At 40.8% G+C, this 18,700-nt stretch overlaps 1 protein-coding gene and 1 long non-coding RNA gene across 2 annotated transcripts in view; both read right to left on the bottom strand.

Annotated features, from left to right (window-relative positions):
- The window catches only part of LOC122561461 (protocadherin Fat 4-like), a 188,238-nt gene that overhangs the window by 158,186 nt on the left and 11,352 nt on the right, over nucleotides 1-18,700 (bottom strand). The window lies entirely within an intron of this gene.
- Nucleotides 6,184-16,835, bottom strand: LOC148145860 (uncharacterized). Its single transcript, XR_015761213.1, has 3 exons — nucleotides 16,710-16,835; nucleotides 9,731-9,910; nucleotides 6,184-6,261 (listed from the first exon to the last, which is right to left on the bottom strand). It is a non-coding gene; the product is annotated as an uncharacterized LOC148145860 (long non-coding RNA).

The raw sequence follows: 18,700 nt of genomic DNA, 5'->3' as shown, positions 1-18,700 counted from the left end.
TTGTAGGGGTCTGAATTACGTGCTATGGAGGGATTTACGGTAGAATCGGACAAGTAGTCTGACAAGGTGCGTCTCAACATTGGGAAGATCTCTATATTTATTAACAAGATGGCATGGGAAGATTCTTGCTAGGCAGCCATGACTTGCCAATTAAGCGTGATCATTCATTGTTAAAGCCTTTTTGAGGCCTTAAATTGCCTCATTAATATTCAGCTTTCTATCTTACCAAACTCACGAAACACGTTTGATGTTGAGAAAACTCGATATGGAAATCAGAATAGGGACCCGACAAATTCAGCTCACTGTTTGCTCTGACAGGCCTCCATGTTGGACAGCAGGCGCCAATATCTCAGGGCACACACCATGGACATTAACTGCACACACCCCATGTTGAAGGACATTGGCATCTGACATGTGCAAGCCTTGATGCACCCTCCTGGCACTTCTCCAGTCTACTTACGGGATGTTTCTGCATTCCAATGCTCAAAGGCTAAAAAACGACAAGGTGTGCAATGTTCAGTTAACAATCAGTCTGGCAACCTGGCTCATGTAGATGGACATTACCAACAAAATCAGTTGTTGCTGGAATCTTGGTAGATGCAGTTTGCTCATGAAACGTATCAAGAAATCTTTAAGAGGAAAATCAGGTTTTGGGCTGCTTTCACCACAAAGGTGATTCTGAAACAGGAATTGCAAACAGATCAGCTCATTTCTTCCTTTCAATAAGTTTCCCTAACTGAAATCAAAAACAATCTCCGCACTGCAAAACACTATTCAAACTGAACAGCCACTAAATCCAGTCATTACTAAGTCAGGTGTTCTTCCCGAAGTAAGGTCAAGCTATGAAAATGAACAATAGTTTGAAACCATACGGTTATTGAAGGAATCACTTGTTTAAGAGCAAAGATCCACTGACATTTAATTGACCTCTTTATAAAAAATCCATATATCTCCACAATCCTTCAAACGTAAGTCATAAAAATCATTAAATAGGTTGCCATCATAACAGTAGTGTGACAGACCTGTCTTCATGTCAATTGCCATTTTGAGTTTGTTGAAATTCCTGTCATATGACTGTGATGATTGATACTGTACATCTTTTCTCAAAGCTCCTGCATGTTCGGTTTGGCCTCTGATACATGTTGGATAAAGAAGCCATGGAAATGTCTCTGTATCTTTGCATTTTTTCAAGCTTCCACCCTCAAATAGCCATGATTCTTTCAGGACTCAGCTTGACTCTGTCAAGTGCAAATACTATTCTGAGCAACTTGCATTTTATCACTTTCATAATGAATTTGTCTCTGCTTGACTTGATCTCAGATTCCTATGTAGATGTTTTCTCCAAGATCTCACGTAATTGGTTTTCATAGTCTCTTCCATCTACACCTTATACCTCTAACTTGCCTGTTGTGCAGACTGCTGCTTTACACCCCCTTCATGATGTGTCCTTTTTCTGCTGCACTTTATCCTGGATCACTTTAAGGCCCAAAGGTAGATGAAGAAAGTTGATCCATTAAAAGCATGATTACACTGCTCTTTTAACAAGGGTATGTTGTCCTTGGTTTTTTTTCGGGAGGTCGTTAAAACACAGGTTCTGGGCTTGGATGGGCTTTAGGGTCAATTTGATTATAGCTAACAGATACTGCCTCAGGCTTTCAATTTTTTTTAAGAAAAGCTTGTACAATGAAAGAGGAGTGGCCAGTTCTCCCAACTCAGCTTTTTTCTGGATCCATCTGAAGGCAGTCAGTCAGTGGTGAAGCTGCTGGACCCAGAGAAACAGGTCCAGGCTGATCCTCCTCTCTCACTGACATCCCTTCTATAAGACCTTGGGTTTGATTTCACCTTTTGTACCAAGTGGTTTTAAGGGGACTATGGCAAGTATTTGGAACATCATCATTAAATGGGTATAATCTGTTAGGTTTTTGGATAGGTTAAGTCTTTCTTTTTCTGTTGTCTTTAGTTTGTGTTTCATTTGGTAACCTTGTCAATAAATTCTGTTTTGTGAAACACTCAGTGGTTAGACCAGCTGCTTCACCCTGCAATATCAATGTTGCACCTGCTTAAAACAACCATCAAAGTTCAGGTCTAGGCTACCTTCTTGACATGTTTTGACTGGATCTGGCATGGTCCAGAACACAAATATCATCAGTGAAAATTTGTCGTCTCATGTTATTTTCCAATAGCCATTCCAAGTAACAGGCTCGCTGAAAACCTTTGCCCATGCCCGTGCTGGTGAAAGCACTTAGTTTCTGGAGTAGGGAAATGATCCTGCTTTTTGACTTCAGGCAGATTCTTGGCTGTCTATTTGGATTCTCTCTCACCATGATTGAACTATCCCCAACATTCCTGATGAAAAACTTGCACTTGAAATGTCGACTCTCCTGCTCCTCGGATGCTGCCTGACTGACTGTTCTTTTCTGGCACCACACTTTGTGACTCTGATCTCCAGCATCTGCAGTCCTCACACCCTCCTGTCTATCTCTCTGTATGGTATATATTCTATTGATGCTGTTTCACTGCACCAATGCGTTCACCTTTCTCTTGGTTTCTCTAAAGGCTAACCATTGGGTCATTAACATTTGTCTCTGGCTGCTTGTGGTTTCATGTCTTCTGATTCTGTTTATCATTAATTTGTCCTTTCAGATTTGCACTTTCAGTACCTCATACAGACCACCTAATGTGGGATTCTTAGCCTTTCACCTTTGTCCTTCAACTTACATTTTCTGCATGTAATTTTGAGTCTTGATATGAAGTTACCAATAGGCTCACCCAGTTCTTGTCTGGGACCAAGAAAATTCATAATGGCAGATGTAAAGATTTTATTTTAGCTGGAGATGAGAACTGACTCACAGAAAGCTTTTGGCTAGATTTCTGCTGTTTTCTTCAGTAAATTCCCTTATCGAGTTTTGAGAAGATTTGGCGCTCAGGTTGTGATCCAACCGGAACTCTATCAACAAACACATTGACATAGATCCCATTTACTATCCACTGAGAAAAAGAACAGGAAATGATATCACCACAGGAAATGATGTCACTACTGTAAATGACTTCACTGACCCAAGGAAACTCAAAATTATAAATAGAAAGTGGGCTACACCACTAGTGCGTCATGAGTATGCAACCGAGTATGGTGACAAAATGTCTGAAAACAAACATTCCCTAATGTTAAATACATTTGAATCTTCATCTCCAACTTACAGAAAGACATAAATAGTCCACTCTTCATTGGCAGAGCCTATAACAAAACTACTAATTGCCAGGCTGTAATTTGATTCAATCTTCTCAAATCCCTCCATCATATCACCCACATTCCAATGTGTCATTAATTATGAAATATGCTTTTCTGCTGCATCAGTTCGCATTTTGTTTTTCATTTTTTCATTATTGATTCAAATTTTCTCCTTTCACTGATACAGGTTGATTTTGCAAAACAATGTTAAATTAATTTTAAATGTCTTAAGTTTGTTCACAGCTACCAATGCATTTCTTTTCAGCTTGTCTTTTGCTTCCCAGATATTTGAAAAAAACTCATTTTAAGCTCATAACTCCTTAAATTAAGTTGCTTTAATTCTAGTTCTTTATGCTGTTTGGTGGGAGCTTTTCTGGGCTGCTGTCTAAATACACAATCGATGACTCTCCAGTGCAAGCATGAATGTTCCTCAGTGGAACACTTGCAATTATATTCTGGCTAATTGGATTATCACTCTTTGTACTCAGTACAACAATTGTATCACCTACCTTGGGTAATTTGAAAGGCAGGCTCATTGACTGCAAAGCTGAAAGTCAGGTTGTCATTGCTATCACCATCTGAGGCAGATAAAGTGATCAGTGTTGTCCCAGCAGCCACTTCCTCATAAGGGGTTAAGGTACTTGATGGACAGGGACTAAAATAATGAGAGAGATTCCTGTTTAGTGAATCAAAGAACCATTAAAGCAATCAAGAACTGATTTAATATTTAACGTACCTGATGATGGGAACTTCATCATTTACATCAGTAATTGTGATCGTTACTGTGCCTGTGCAAGTGAGGCTTGGAGATCCTGTGTCATTAATAGATACCACAGCGTAGAAAAGCTGAAGGCAAAGAACAAAACTCAGGATTACATCAATTAATGAGATCTCTGTCACAGGTCTGTACATTGATTGGAATAAAGTATCTGTGCTGAAGTTATTCTCATTATTCTTTAATAAAAATATATTTCATACCATGTCACCATTTTCAAAATCCAAAGCCGCTGCTGTGGTAATCTGACCCACGTTGTCCACGTTAAATAGTGCGGTGGTATTGGTGGAGGAGCTCGGCAGAAAAGAATACTTGAAAGAAAAAGAGAAAGTTATATTTCTGTCAGCTAATATTCAATTCTTTTTGTGAGGTAAACTTATCAGTTACAGTTTTGACTTGCTGCAGTCAAACAGAAGGAATGGGAAATCAACTTTATTCCAGATTTAGGGTTGGGCCTATTTATCTGTGACTTACCGACCTAAGCTTATCATTGAAACTCAGAAGTGATGATCCACTGTGGCGACTGTTGTGTAGAGAAAGCATAGCCTTGTGCAGTGTATAGGTCAAGCAAGTTTAATGCACTGGAAATAATTAGAGATGAACAACATTAGAATAGCAGAAGAAATTCAGGAGTTGCTGAGAGGGGTTGGGGTGTGAGAGAGTAAGTGGAGATCAGAGAAAATGGGACATTAGGGAGGAAAACCTGAAGGATAAAGATAAATTTGAGGTGAAAGGGGAGAGAAATAGAAGAGGTGAAAATAGTATGGAGGGTAGGGAAACATGGAGAAGTAGGATTGGTGATGGTTTAGCTTTAGTATCATCAATAAAGGAAGAGCAGAAGAGTGTTACAGTGAGAAGGAGGAGAAAAGAAACTATAAGAATTGTGCTTTACATTAGCTTTGTTTTAATTTCTAGTAATTTAGAAAAGAAGGTTTCACATTTGACAAAATGTTAATTCCAAACTAAGACATTATGATCAGAGTATCATTCACAAAGACAAGGTGGTATACATCCTATTTCCTGTACAAATGCACAAAGAGGGTATCATAAATGTTTGCATATCCCAGTGGTAAGCTTTAACATTTTATGAAATGACAGGTAGAAATTGAATGAACTGATACGACACTGCCAGGGAATGATCCCTTAAAGGGTCAGGCAGTAAGTTATGTCATAAGTGAGAAGTGCAGATACTGGAGATCAGAGTCTAGATTAGAGTGGTGCTAGAAAAGCACAGCAGGTCAGGCAGCATCCGAGGAGCAAGAAAATCGACATTCCGGGCAAAATATTTAATGGTTTGCTATATTTTTAAAGAAACCAAACAGAAATTGGGCATACATGCCCTAACCAATCCAAGACTGACCATGAATTGTTCATTTGCTTTGCGTGCATCACTTATCCAATTAAGAATCTGTTCATGCAATGCCTAAACCAGTCAACAGTTGAGAAGTATCTCTGATCATGTTATAGATTGTGGTTTGAAAGGGAGTAAAAAGGCTTACTTTTCAACAGTTCTGCATGCAGAAAGAAGAAAAAAAATTGTGAAGTACTCCAGTCCACTGAAGTTCAGTATTCTAGTCTAAGTGTAACTTCTGTTGTCCTTGTGTTGATAACTTCATACACTGGTGAACATTATTTAAACACTTTTATACTTAGGTACTTAGTCAAACCCTGACTCTTTGTTTCAAATGAAATTAGATTACAGAACCTAACAAGTGGGAATGGGAGAAGGAAAAAGAGGGAGAAGATTAGGATAGTAAATGGGGAGGAGGATAGGCAGAGAGCATAATAAAGACATGGAGCCAAAGGATTAGAGATATTTGGATGGAGATAGGAAGAGAAGCAGAAAAGAGGGGAAAGGAATGAGTAGGATAAGGATGCAGGTAATAAATATCTCCAAAAAGAGGAGGCGCAATCAGCGAGCCCCCGACATTCTGGGAATCTCCATGGCCAGACTGTAATTTGGATCAATCATTTATCACCATGGTGACAAGCTGCACAGAAGTTGGATATCCTGTAATTATTGGAGCACCTCTCACTATCCTGTAATTCCCTACATTTGCATACAGTTGTCACAAGGACTAAAATGTTTAAAGTGAAGGTGAAAACTTTGATTGCATGCCTTAAGCTTACTCAAGGTCAGAAATGCTGATTCATTAGTAAAGACTTACTTGTAAAGTATCTCCATCAGGATCTGTTGCAGTTAATTTATAGACAAAGGTACCACTCGGAACAGTCTCTAGAACAGTGACAGATGGTCCTGTACCAAAGGAAACATGATCATTATACTGTATTAATGTATAAATGAAAGTGCTAATGGCAGTAAACTAGTTCATGTTTGAGATGGACCAGTGATGAAGTATGTCAGTAATGTGTGGAATTTATCACTTTGCTGTTGACATTGAGATGAACTCTAATTGGATGTAAGTTTGCTCGCTGAGCTGAAAGGTTCGCTTTTACACGTTTCATCACCAAACTGGGTAACATCATCAGTGAGCCTCGAGTGAAGCACAGCTGGTATGGCACTTTTTTTTATTCATGTGTTTAAGTTTCCTTGATTTGGTTAGATCATTTCCTGTGATGATGCCATTTCCTGAGGTGATGTCATTGCCTATGATGATATCATTTCCTATTGTTTTTCTCAGCAAGTGGTAAATGGGATCCAAGTCAATGTATTTGTTGATAGAGTTCTGGTTGGAATGCCAAGCTTCTAGGAATTCTCGTTTGGTTTGTCCGAGGATAGATGTGTTGTCCCAGTCAAAGTGGTGTCCTTCCTCAATGATATGTAAAGATAATAGTGAGAGTGGGTCATGTCTTTTTGTGGCAAGTTGATGTTCATGTATCCTTGTGGCTGGTTCTCTGCCTGTTTATCCAGTGTAGTTTTTTTTTACAGTTTTTGCAAGGTATTTTGTAAATGATATTAGTTTTGCTTGCTGTCTGTATACAGTCTTTTAAGTTCATTAGCTACTGTTTTAGTGGGTTGATGGCTTTGTGGGCTACCATGATGCCAAGAGGTCTGAGTAGTCTGACAGTCATTTTTGAGATGTCTTTGATGTAGGGGAAGGTGGCTAGGGTTTCTGGGCACATTCTGTCTGCTTGTTTGGGTTTGTTGCTGAGAAATTGGAGGACTGTGTTCATTGGATACACATTCTGTATTCAAAAAGAATGGGTACCCAACGAACACAATCCGCCGATTTCTCAGCAACAAACCCAAACAAACAGACAAAACACACCCAGGAACCCTAGCCACTCTCCCCTACATCAAAGACATCTTGGAAATGATTGTTGGACTGCTCAGACCCTTGGGCATCATGGTAGCCCACAAACCCACCAACACACTAAAACAGCAGCAAATGATCTTGAAAGACACTATACAGACAACAAGCAAAACTGATATTATTTACAAAATACTGTGCAAGAACTGTAATAAACACTACATTGGACAAACAGGTATAAAACTAGCCATCAGGATACATGAATATCAAGTAGACACAAAAGGACATGACCCACTCTCACCAGTACCTTTACAAACAGATGAGGAAGGACAACACTTTGACTGGGACAACACATCCATTCTAGGACAAGCAAAACAGAGACATGCACCAGAATTCCTAGAAGCTTGGAATTCCAACCAGAACTCTATCAACAAACACATTGACTTGGATCCCATTTACCACCCCCTGAGAAACAGAACAGGAAATAACATCATTACAGGGAATGCTATCACCACATGAAATGACATCACAAACTCAACAAAACATAAACACATAAATAAAAAGCATGCTATACTACCAGTGCTTCACCGGAGGCTCACTGTTGATGTTACCTCATGTGGTGACGAAACATCTGAAAACAAATCTTCTAGCTCAGCGAACAATCTCAAATCCAGAACCTCAACCTGAGCTAGAAATCTTTTCAAAACTCACTTGAACTATCTTTGGACAACAAAGCACTTGTCAGCAAAACCCAAATCCCATGAAAGAATTTTTAAAAATCATAATGCAACAAGTCAATGTGTAGTACTTGCTTCAATGACTGAGCACTAAACAATTTATGGTCTTAATACATTTCTTCTCAAGATCAAACGATCATGACTTCTGTGAGAATTGGTTTGGGAAGCCAATTTTATTTTGAGTTTATTTCTAAATGCAGGTCAGCAGCTGGTTCCTAAAGGTGGCAGGTCTGTAACCATGGATGGCCAGGAACACTCACTGGGAACTAGAAAAGTTCAGGGTTGGTGGGAAGTGGAGGCTTTGGATTTTGCAAGTGAGAAGAGAAGACAGCGAAGATCAAAGCTGGGAGAGATAATATGGAGGCTTAAAGGTATTCGGGGCACAAGAGATTGGCAAAACATTTTTGAGCATTTTGGGGAGAAGGACTCGTGTTCATCTTGACCCAGAAACCACAGTACACATGCAGGTACCCTGCTGATCTGTTCACTCCTACTTCCCTTTCATTTTCAGGTTTCCCAAAGCATCTGAAATTAGCCCCACAACCATTACATTGAAAAGGTACCAGAATCTGCAAAAAATCTATTCATTCAAATATTATAATCACACCTCTTAGAAACACTTTACTTAAATACTGATGAATTAAGCATCATAAACTAAAAAGAGCCAAAAGTACATGGGTTGGTGCTCGTTTTCATATTTTCACCAAAGACAATAGGTTAAAATTCTGTCATATGAAATAAAATTCCCAAAATTACCTTGATATTGTAATAGATGTGGCCTTCTCAAACAACTAAAATCAAATGTTGCAAATTTAACTCCAATACCTGGCAAAGCCCAATGAGGTCATTGTACTTTTATAAAGATCTGATCACTTTGAACGAAGATGAAGCTGCAATATGTATTTGCCAAATATTTGTCTCAGAATGAACACAACCATCAGCATGATGTGCAGAGCAAGCTGGACTGGACTAGTGTTGTAAATACAGTGGCTACAACAGCAGATAAGATGCTAGGAATCCTAGAGTGTGTAACCCCCGTCCTGACATCCCAAAGCCTGTCCATCATCTACAAGGCACAAATCAGGAGTTTAATGGAATATTCCCCAGCTGTCTGGGTGGATCCAGCTTCATCAACACTCAAAAAGCTTGATACCATCTAGGACAAAGTCACCTGCTTGATTGGCACCACATCCACAAATATTCACACTCTCCCCCATCAATGCTCAGGAGCAGCAATGTGCACCATCTATAAAACACAATGCAGAATTTCCCCAAGGCGCCTGAGACAGTGCCTTCCAAATCGATGGCCACTTCCAGCAAATATATGGGAACACCTCCATTCTAGCCACTCACCATCCTGACTTGGAAATATATTACTGTTCCTTCAACATCACTGAATCAAAATCCTTGAACCTCCCCGCTATAACAGCTTTAACTACATCAAAAAGACTGCAGCGGTTCAAGAAAGCAGCTCACCACCACCTTCTCAAAAGGCTGGCCCAGCTGGTAATGCCTATATCTCATAAAGGAACATGGCCCAGCCAATAATGCTGATGTCTCATAAAGGAATATAAAAAAGCACGTATTTGTGTCAGGAGTGGCCTCTTTACCTAAGAGTATCTCAAAGTAATTGAAACTTGCCCTTCTACTCCATAACACAGACCCCACAGATTTGAGCCAAAAATGTCCAAAAGAGACAGATTTACTCTCACATATACCAGATTGATGGTCAGTGTACTGATTTGTACTCCACTTGTCACAATTAAGTGATACTCACCAGCTACAAGCAGAGGATCACAAACAGGAACTTCATTTACAGGATTTAAAGACACAGTCAGGCTACAGGTAGTGGTATGAGGTGCCATGTCAGTGACAACGATATTTAGTTGATAGTCCGTGGAAATAACTGTGTCATAATCCAGCGTGGAGTTGGTAACAATCCATGCATGATCTCCAACTGAAAGTGAAGAATAGATTGGATCATATTGATCATTAAAAATGTCTTTATGATATTTCTGATTTTAGTAAAATATGGATTTTATTTTGACATTAACTGTTTATTAAAGTTATCTTGATGCAGTAGCTTTAATCTCTTGTGAAATTAGTTTCTTGCACTTTCATGTCGCGTTTGGTTAGAATGTTGGGAATGTTAATAAGTCCTGCTGTGACCATATCTAGTGTGCCAACACTGCTTCATTCTGGAAGAGCTGCACTTCCTGTGGGAAAGGATGCAGTTTTAATACTCAAATAATTAGAGTCATAGAGTCATAGAGATGTACAGCATGGAAACAGACCCTTCGGTCCAACTTGCCCATGCCGACCAGATATCACAATCCAATCTAGTCCCACCTGCCAGCACCTGGCCCATATCCTCCAAACCCTTCCTATTCATATACCCATCCAAATGCCTTTTAAATGTTGCAATTGTACCAGCCTCCACCACATCCTCTGGCAGCTCATTCCATACACGTATTACCCTCTGCGTGAAAAAGTTGCCCCTTAGGTCTCTTTTATATCTTTCCCCTCTCACCCTAAACCTATGCCCTCAAGTTTTGGACTTCTCGACCCCAGGGAAAAGACTTTGTCTATTCATCCCTTCCATGCCCCTCATAATTTTGTAAACCTCTATGAGGTCTCCCCTCAACCTTCGACGCTCCAGGGAAAATAGTCCCAGCCTGTTCAACCTCTCCCTGTACCTCAGATCCTCCAACCCTGGCAACATTCTTGTAAATCTTTTCTGAACCCTTTCAAGTTTCACAACTTCTTTCCGATAGGAAGGAGACCAGAATTGCACGCAATATTCCAACAGTGGCCTAACCAATGTCCTGTACAGCCGCAACATGACCTCCCAACTCCTGTAATCAATACTCTGACCAATAAACGAAAGCATTACAAACACCTTCTTCACTATCCTATCTACCTGTGACTCCATTTTCTAAGAGCTATGAACCTGCACTCCAAGGTCTCTCTGTTCAGCAACACTCCATAGGACCTTACCATTAAGTGTATAAGTCCTGCTAAGATTTGCTTTCCCAAAATGCAGCACCTCACATTTATCTGAATTAAACTCCATCTGCCACTTCTCAGCCCATTGGCCCATCTGGTCAAGATCCTGTTGTAATCTGAGGTAACCCTCTTTGCTGTCCACTACACCTCCAATTTTGGTGTCATCTGCAAACTTACTGACTGTACCTCTTATGCTCGCATCCAAATCATTTATATAAATGACAAAAAGTAGAGGGCCCAGCACCGATCCTTGTGGCACTCCACTGGTCACAGGCCTCCAGTCTGAAAAACAACCCTCCACCATCACCCTCTGTGTTCTTTCTTTGAGCCAGTTCTGTATCCAAATGGCGAGTTCTCCCTGTATTCCATGAGATCTAACCTTGCTAATCAGTCTCCCATGGGGAACCTTGTCGAACACCTTACTGAAGTCCATATAGATCACATCTACTGCTCTGCCCTCATCAATCTTCTTTGTTACTTCTTCAAAAAACTCAATCAAGTTTGTGAGACATAATTTCCCACGCAGAAAAGTGAGGACTGCAGATGCTGTAGATCAGAGCTGAAAAATGTGTTGCTGGAAAAGCGCAGCATGTCAGGCAGCATCCAAGGAGCAGGAGAATTGACGTTTCGGGCATAAACCCTTCTTCAAGAATGAGGAAGGTGTGCCAAGCAGGCTAAGATAAAAGGTTAAAAATCACACAACACCAGGTTATAGTCCAACCTGTTGGACTATAACCTGGTGTTGTGTGATTTTTAACTTTGTACACCCCAATCCAACACCGGCATCTCCGAATCAAGATAAAATGTAGGGGGGAGGGACTTGGGGGAGGGGAGTTGGGAATGCGAAAGGTGGAAGGATGTTAAGGTGAGGGTGATAGGCCGGAGAGGGGGTCGGGTGGAGAGGTCGGGAAGAAGGTTGCAGGTCAAGAAGGCGGTGCTGAGTCTGAGGGTTGGGACTGAGATAAGGTGGGGGGAGGGGAAATGAGGAAGCTGGAGAAATCTGCATTTATCCCTTGTGTTGACATCATTTACTGCATCCGCTGCACCCGATGTGGCCTTCTCTATCTTGGGGAGACAGGCTGCCTTTTTGCGGAATGTTTCAGAGAACACCTCTGGGACACCCGCACCAACCAACCCAACTGCCCCGTGGCGGAACACTTTAACTCCCCCTCCCACATGCAGGTCCTTGGCCTCCTCCATCGCCAGACCATGGCAACACGACACCTGGAGGAACAGCACCTCATCTTCCACCTAGGAACCCTCCAACCACAAGGGATGAATGCAGATTTCTCCAGCTTCCTCATTTCCCCTCCCCCCACCTTATCTCAGTCCCAACCCTTGGACTCAGCACCACCTTCTTGACTTGCAATCTTCTTCCCGACCTCTCCGCCCCCACCCCCTCTCCGGCCTATCACCCTCACCTTAACCTCCTTCCACCTATCGCATTCCCAACGCCCCTCCCCCAAGTCCCTCCTCCCTACCTTTTATCTTAGCCTGCTTGGCACACCTTCCTCATTCCTGAAGAAGGGCTTATGCCATCAATTCTCCTGCTCCTTGGATGCTGCCTGACCTGCTGCGCTTTTCCAGCAACACATTTTTCAGCTATGATTTCCCATGCCATGTTGACTATCCCTAATCAATCCTTGCCTTTCCAAATACATGTACATCCTGTCCCTCAGGATTGCCTCCAACAACTTGCCCAACACCGAGGTCAGGCTTATTGGTCTATAGTTCCCTGGCTTGTCTTTACCGCCCTTCTTAAACAGTGGCACCACGTTTGCCATCCTCCAGTTTTCCAGCACCTCACCTGTTCTCAAATAAAATCAATTATGAAACTGTTGACGTTTAGCACACAACAAGAGAATGGATCGCCATAACATAAAAACAGGAAGTCTGGAAAAACTCAACAGGTCTGACAACAGGGCAGTGAAAAAAATCAAGTTAATGTTTGGGGTGCAGTGACATTTCATGTTTGTTATCACTTCAGTCTCATTGAAATTGAAATGCTATTTTTAAGGCTGCAATGACTCTGAATAACGCTGAGGAAAAATCAGTGGCGGAAAAAAATCAACAAGACATAGCACACAATTAATTTACAAAGTCTTTCTTGAACCTTTGTCTTTTAAACTGCGCTAGTCACAGGGATAGAGAGTTGTACTGCATGGAAGCAGACCTTCTGTCCAACTCGTCCATGCTGACCAGGTATCCCAATCTTAACTCGTTCCATTTTCCTGCATTTGGTCCATATTCCTGTAAACAGGCCCTATTCACTGACCTATTCAAATGTCTTTTAAACATTGTAATTGTATCTGCCTCCACCAGTTCCTCTAGTAACTCATTCGGTACATGCACCACCCTGTATGTGACAAATTTGGCCCTCAGCTCCCATATATTAGCTTTATTTCATCAACACTGCCTCAGTAGCACCACTACTGACCAAGCTGGTTCAGTCCTAAAGGAATTATCAAGAGGGGAAAACATATTTGATCTCATCCTCATCAATCTGCTTGCACCAGATACACATGTCCATAACAGTATGGGTGGGAGAGACCACCTTCAAGAAGACAAAATTCCATCTTATTATTGAGGATTCCCTGCATCGTGTTTTGTGGCAAATCACTTCAGGACTGGAAATCAATGAGGTGCTGTGGGCTGGCAGAATTGTACTCAAACACAATCTGCAATCTCATGGCCCAGCATATCCCCTGCTGTTCCATTACAATCGGATCAAGAGACAATCCTAGATTAATGGTGAGGGAAAGGAGGACAGCTCAAGAACAGCACTAAACAGATCTAAAAATGAGGTGTCAATTTTGTAAAACTACAACACAGGACTAATTGTGTGTTGAACAGCTTAAATAAAATGTGACAGAGAGAGCTAAGTGATTCCAGAACCATCAGTTCAGATCTAAGCTCTACAGCCCTGCCTTATCCAATTAATGGATTAAATAGTTCATCAAATCACTGGAGGGGAAAGTGCACAAATATCCTCATCCTTGATAATGCAGAACCAAGCATATTGTGCACAAAATAAGGTTGAAGCATTCGCAACGAAAAGAAAAGCCAAGTGGATGATCCATGTGGGTCCCATCCTGAGGCCCACAGCATCTCAGACATCAGTCATCACCCAGTTTGGTTCACTCCACGTAATATCAAGAAATGGCTGAAGGCACTGGATATTGCAAAGGCTCTGAGCACTGATTACATTCGACAAAGGGTACTAAAGGCTGGTGCTCCTGAATTTGCTGTACCCCAGTCATGCTCTCCCAATGGGGGTATGGTACTGACATCTGCTTAACAACATGGAATATTGCCCAGGAATGTCCTGTAGAGGAAAAGCAGGATAAATCCAACCCAGCGAATTACTGGCCCATCAGTCTATTCTCAATCATCAATAAAGACAGGAGTCATCTATAGTGCTATCAAGCATCAGTTGCTTGATACATTGATGCTCATTGATTTGGGATTCAGAAGGGCCACTCAACTCCTGACCTTACTACAGTCTTCATTCAACCATGGGCAAAAAGCTGTCCTCCAGAGATGAGATGAGAGTGACTGCCATTGATTTCAAGGTAGTTTTTAACTGAGTATGGCATTAAGGAAATGTGGTAAATTCACAGTCAATGAGATTTGGGACGAGAGGGTGGGGAGTATAGTTGTAGTTGTTGGAGATCAGTCATCAACTTCATGCATCTGTGCAGGAGTTCCTCAGGGTAGTGTCCTGGACCCAATGATCTTTAACTATTTTATTAGTGACTTTTCCTCCATTATAAAGTTGTTCGCTGATGATTTCACAAAGTTCAAATCATGCCAACTCCTCAGATACTGAGAAGGGCCATGTCCGAGTGTGCCAAGATCTGGAAAGTGACAAGTAACATTCGCACAAAACAAGGGTCAGATAATGACTATGTCGAACAACACAGAATCTCACCATTTGTCCTTGACGTTCAATGGCATTACCATTGCCGAATTCCCCAATTTCAATATCATGGGTTATCACTGATCACAGATCGAACTGCACTAGCCATGCAAATACTGTGGCTGCAGGAGCAAGTCAGAGGTTAGGATTCTTGCAATGGGTAACTCACCTCCTGACTCCCCAAAGCCTGTTCACCATTGACAAGGCACAAGTCAGGACTGTGATAAAATACTCTTCACTTGTATGAATGGGTGCCACTCCAAAAACATTCAAGAAACTTGACACCAGTCGGGCCAAAGTAATCCGCTTGATTTGCACCACATCCACAAACATTCACTTCTTCTGAAAGTGTCGTTCAGTCGTGGTGGTGTCGCCAAAGTATTTGTGTGGCTAGTCCAATTCAATCTGTGTCCTGTCTGTAAGATGTCATCACCAAGGCTCCTTAGACAGCACCTTCCAAATTCTCAACAATTACCATTTAAATGTACAATATAAGCAGATGCATGGAAACACCACCATCTGCAAGTTCCTCTCCAAGCTACTAAATCTTGACTTAGGAACTGTATCATTGTTCCTTCCCTGTTGCTGTGTCAAAATCCTGGAACTCACTCCCTAATGGCATCATGAATATACCTTCACCAAAGGGATGCAGTGATTCAAGGAAGCAACGCACCATTGTCTTCTCAAGAATGTTCTCAAGAATAATGAACATCAGCCTAGCCAGCAAAGCCCAGGTCTCATGGATCACCAAACACTTCTCAGCAAATAAATGGGATGTCTCACTTTATGCCTTTTTATTTGTTTATATTTTGGTTTTAATTTATTTTCAGAATAGTTTACAAACTTAGAAACCTTCCCTCCTCTGGTAAAATTTGTTCTGTCACTGTTTTAATCATAATAGTGCTTTATACCAATTATTTTGAAATTGATGTATCAAAGAGATCTCCCCTGTAAACTGACATCTTTTACGTATTAAACAATGCTTCTAATAAGATATTACTTTACAGAAGTATTTTTGTTTAAATTGAAAACAACCTATAATGAAATCATGACAATATGACTATCTTAAATTTATTTTTACTATTCTCTTCAAGCCACTCATAATCAATCCATCCAAAAGTGTTAATATTCGCAATTTACTCTCCTTAACATATTAATGCAAAAGAATGCCTTTCTCATCTGTTATCTTTAATGGTAGCTTTTATTTTAAAATTTAGACGGGATACAACTGTTGCTACATTGTTCTGGATTAGTGGTGCTGGAAGAGCACAGCAGTTCAGACAGCATCCGAGGAGCAGTAAAATCGATGTTTCGGGCAAAAGCCCTTCATCAGGAATACAGACAGAGAGCCTGAAGGGTGGAGAGATAAATGAGAGGAGGGTGGGGGTGGGGAGAAAGTAGCATAGAGTACAATAGGTGAGTGGGGGAGGGGAAGAAGGTGATAGGTCGGGGATAGGGTGGAGTGGACAGGTGGAAAAGAAGATAGGCAGGTAGGAAGCAAATCTGGCTGTGGTAGCGAGTTTGTTTCAGGACATGGTTGAAGAGCTTCAGGGCAGAGGAAATGACCTGGGAGTTGCAGTGGGAGAGGGACTCCCTGAGCTACAATGTCCTTAGCATAAGATACATTTTGAAAGCAAGTGAGTGGCTGTGAATGATTAAAATAGTTTGTGTCTCTCAATTTTTAACCTGTCCTCAACATATCCATACACTGATCTTTCATTATATAATGCATTATATGTGGCAAGACGAAGTAAAACAGAGTAAAAAAAGAAAATAACATCCCAAGAACACACCTTGAAATGATTATAAGAGGAGATTTTAATGTCCTTACCTTGCATAATATTGAACTCAGATACAGGGATTGCGAAGGAGAAAGTCAAAGTGTCAGTGCTGTCATTGTCAAAGGCTGATAAAAATGCGACATTTGTGCCAATATTTACTTCCTCATCCACCAAGACTGGACTCGAAGGGCATAAACTAGAAAGTGATAATTCATTGTTAAGTTACCATCTGGTATCTTTGGATTTTCATCTTATTTTTCAGTTGTTTTGAACTGATGTACATTTAAGACAAGATTTCAGAATTAGAATCCCTACAGTGTGGGAACAGGCTATTTAGCCAAACAAGTCCACACTGACCCTCTGAAGAGTAACCCACCCAGACCCAATCCCCTACCCTATATTTACTCCAACTAATGCACCTAACCTACACATCCCAGAACACTATGGACAATTTAGCATGGCCAATTCACCTAACCTGCACATCTTTGGACTGTGGGAGGAAACCGGAGCACCTGGAGGAAACCCACGCAGACTCAGGTGAATGTGTAAACTCCACACAGACAGTTACCCATCGCTGGGAATGAACCAGGATCCCTAGCACTGTGAGGTAGCAGTGCTAACCACTGAGTCACCGTGCCGCACAAGAACATGGGGAGCAAACTCCTTCCTTTTTGCCCTCAGTATTTTAGATATAATAAACCACTGGAATGCAGAATGAAAGTACAGCTCAATCTGATGTGAAATGGCCTGATTTGCAGTTTATCTGTTGCTCATGACCTATTCACCACTTCTCATGCACTCTGGCATTTGCATATTTACATTCTATTCTTTTTAAAGTTGAGGTGATCCAAAGCTCTGCTGCCACGCCTTAACTGAGCAGTCCGTCTGATTCCGCTATTCTCCTTGTAGTTGATCACCCAATAGGGTCTCAATTAAAATATTGACTTAGAAATTCTCATCCTACTTTTCAAATCTGTCCAATGCCTTTCTGCTTCCTATTGCTGCCATCCCCTCCAGCCCACAACCCTCTGAAGCACCAGCACTCCTCTCATTCTGACCTCTATCATTTCCAATTATAATTGCTCAATGACTGAGGACCAATCTTTTCATCACTTGACCTGCGATCACCTGAACCTAATACTGTACTTTGATTTGTAATACCTTCTGACCACTTTGGAACATTTCATTATATTAAAGATGGTTTATAAACAGAAACTGTTGTTGTATGATTCAGGAAAAGTGTATGCGATCCAAAATGAGAATATAATTTGCAATGTTCATCAGAATCTGAAGCTGATTATGCAGAACAGCAATATTTCTAATTACTTTCCACAGTCACAATAATCATGAGTTATTATCTTAGGATGTACTGCATTTTCTTCTTTCAAAATCTGAAACTTGGAATTCATTTTCTTGCTCATGTTTCTTTCCCTAAGCATCCTTACAAACATAAAACTCACTGTATCACATTCTTTTTCACTCATTGTTTCCTAGGAACTGAGAACTCCATAGGTCCATGAGTCTTCAAATCTATAGGGTTTCAGAATGAGCGTTGGCAGATCCTAATCATTCCTCTCTTCATTCACTTCCTTTCTGTCTCCTATTCTTTAAGCCTGGTCATATCCTCCATTCATAGAGGATTTTTGTATTTTAACAAAGGCTAAATTTTAAAACCAGAGAGACAAAGCGACATACAAATCATATGACATGTCTGATCAGATTTTATTTTTATTTTTAAGAAGACATACCAAAAAGTGGGAAAAGAAAAGGTTCTGTAATTACTAAGGGGAAGTATACATTTAAATTCAGAATGGCTGATTCTCAGAATATATATATATTTATAGTAACAAAGCTAATTCTTTTTCTTAAACATGGTAATAATTGAAATTGTGTATAAAATAGTTTAATAACAAACCTTATGACAGGAGCTTCATCATTGACATCAGTGATATAGATAGTGACAGTGCCAGTGCAGGTATTTCCTCCTGGATCAGATACAGAGACCACTGCATGATACTGTGTCAGCTACACAGGGACAAAA

The sequence above is a fragment of the Chiloscyllium plagiosum genome, unplaced genomic scaffold, assembly GCF_037043375.1.
Source record: "Chiloscyllium plagiosum isolate Xiang-an unplaced genomic scaffold, Cpla_swu_hap1 HiC_scaffold_23, whole genome shotgun sequence".
Lineage (NCBI taxonomy): Eukaryota > Metazoa > Chordata > Chondrichthyes > Orectolobiformes > Hemiscylliidae > Chiloscyllium > Chiloscyllium plagiosum.
Note: the sequence above shows the minus strand (reverse complement) of the source record. Positions and strands in the feature narration are given on the sequence as shown.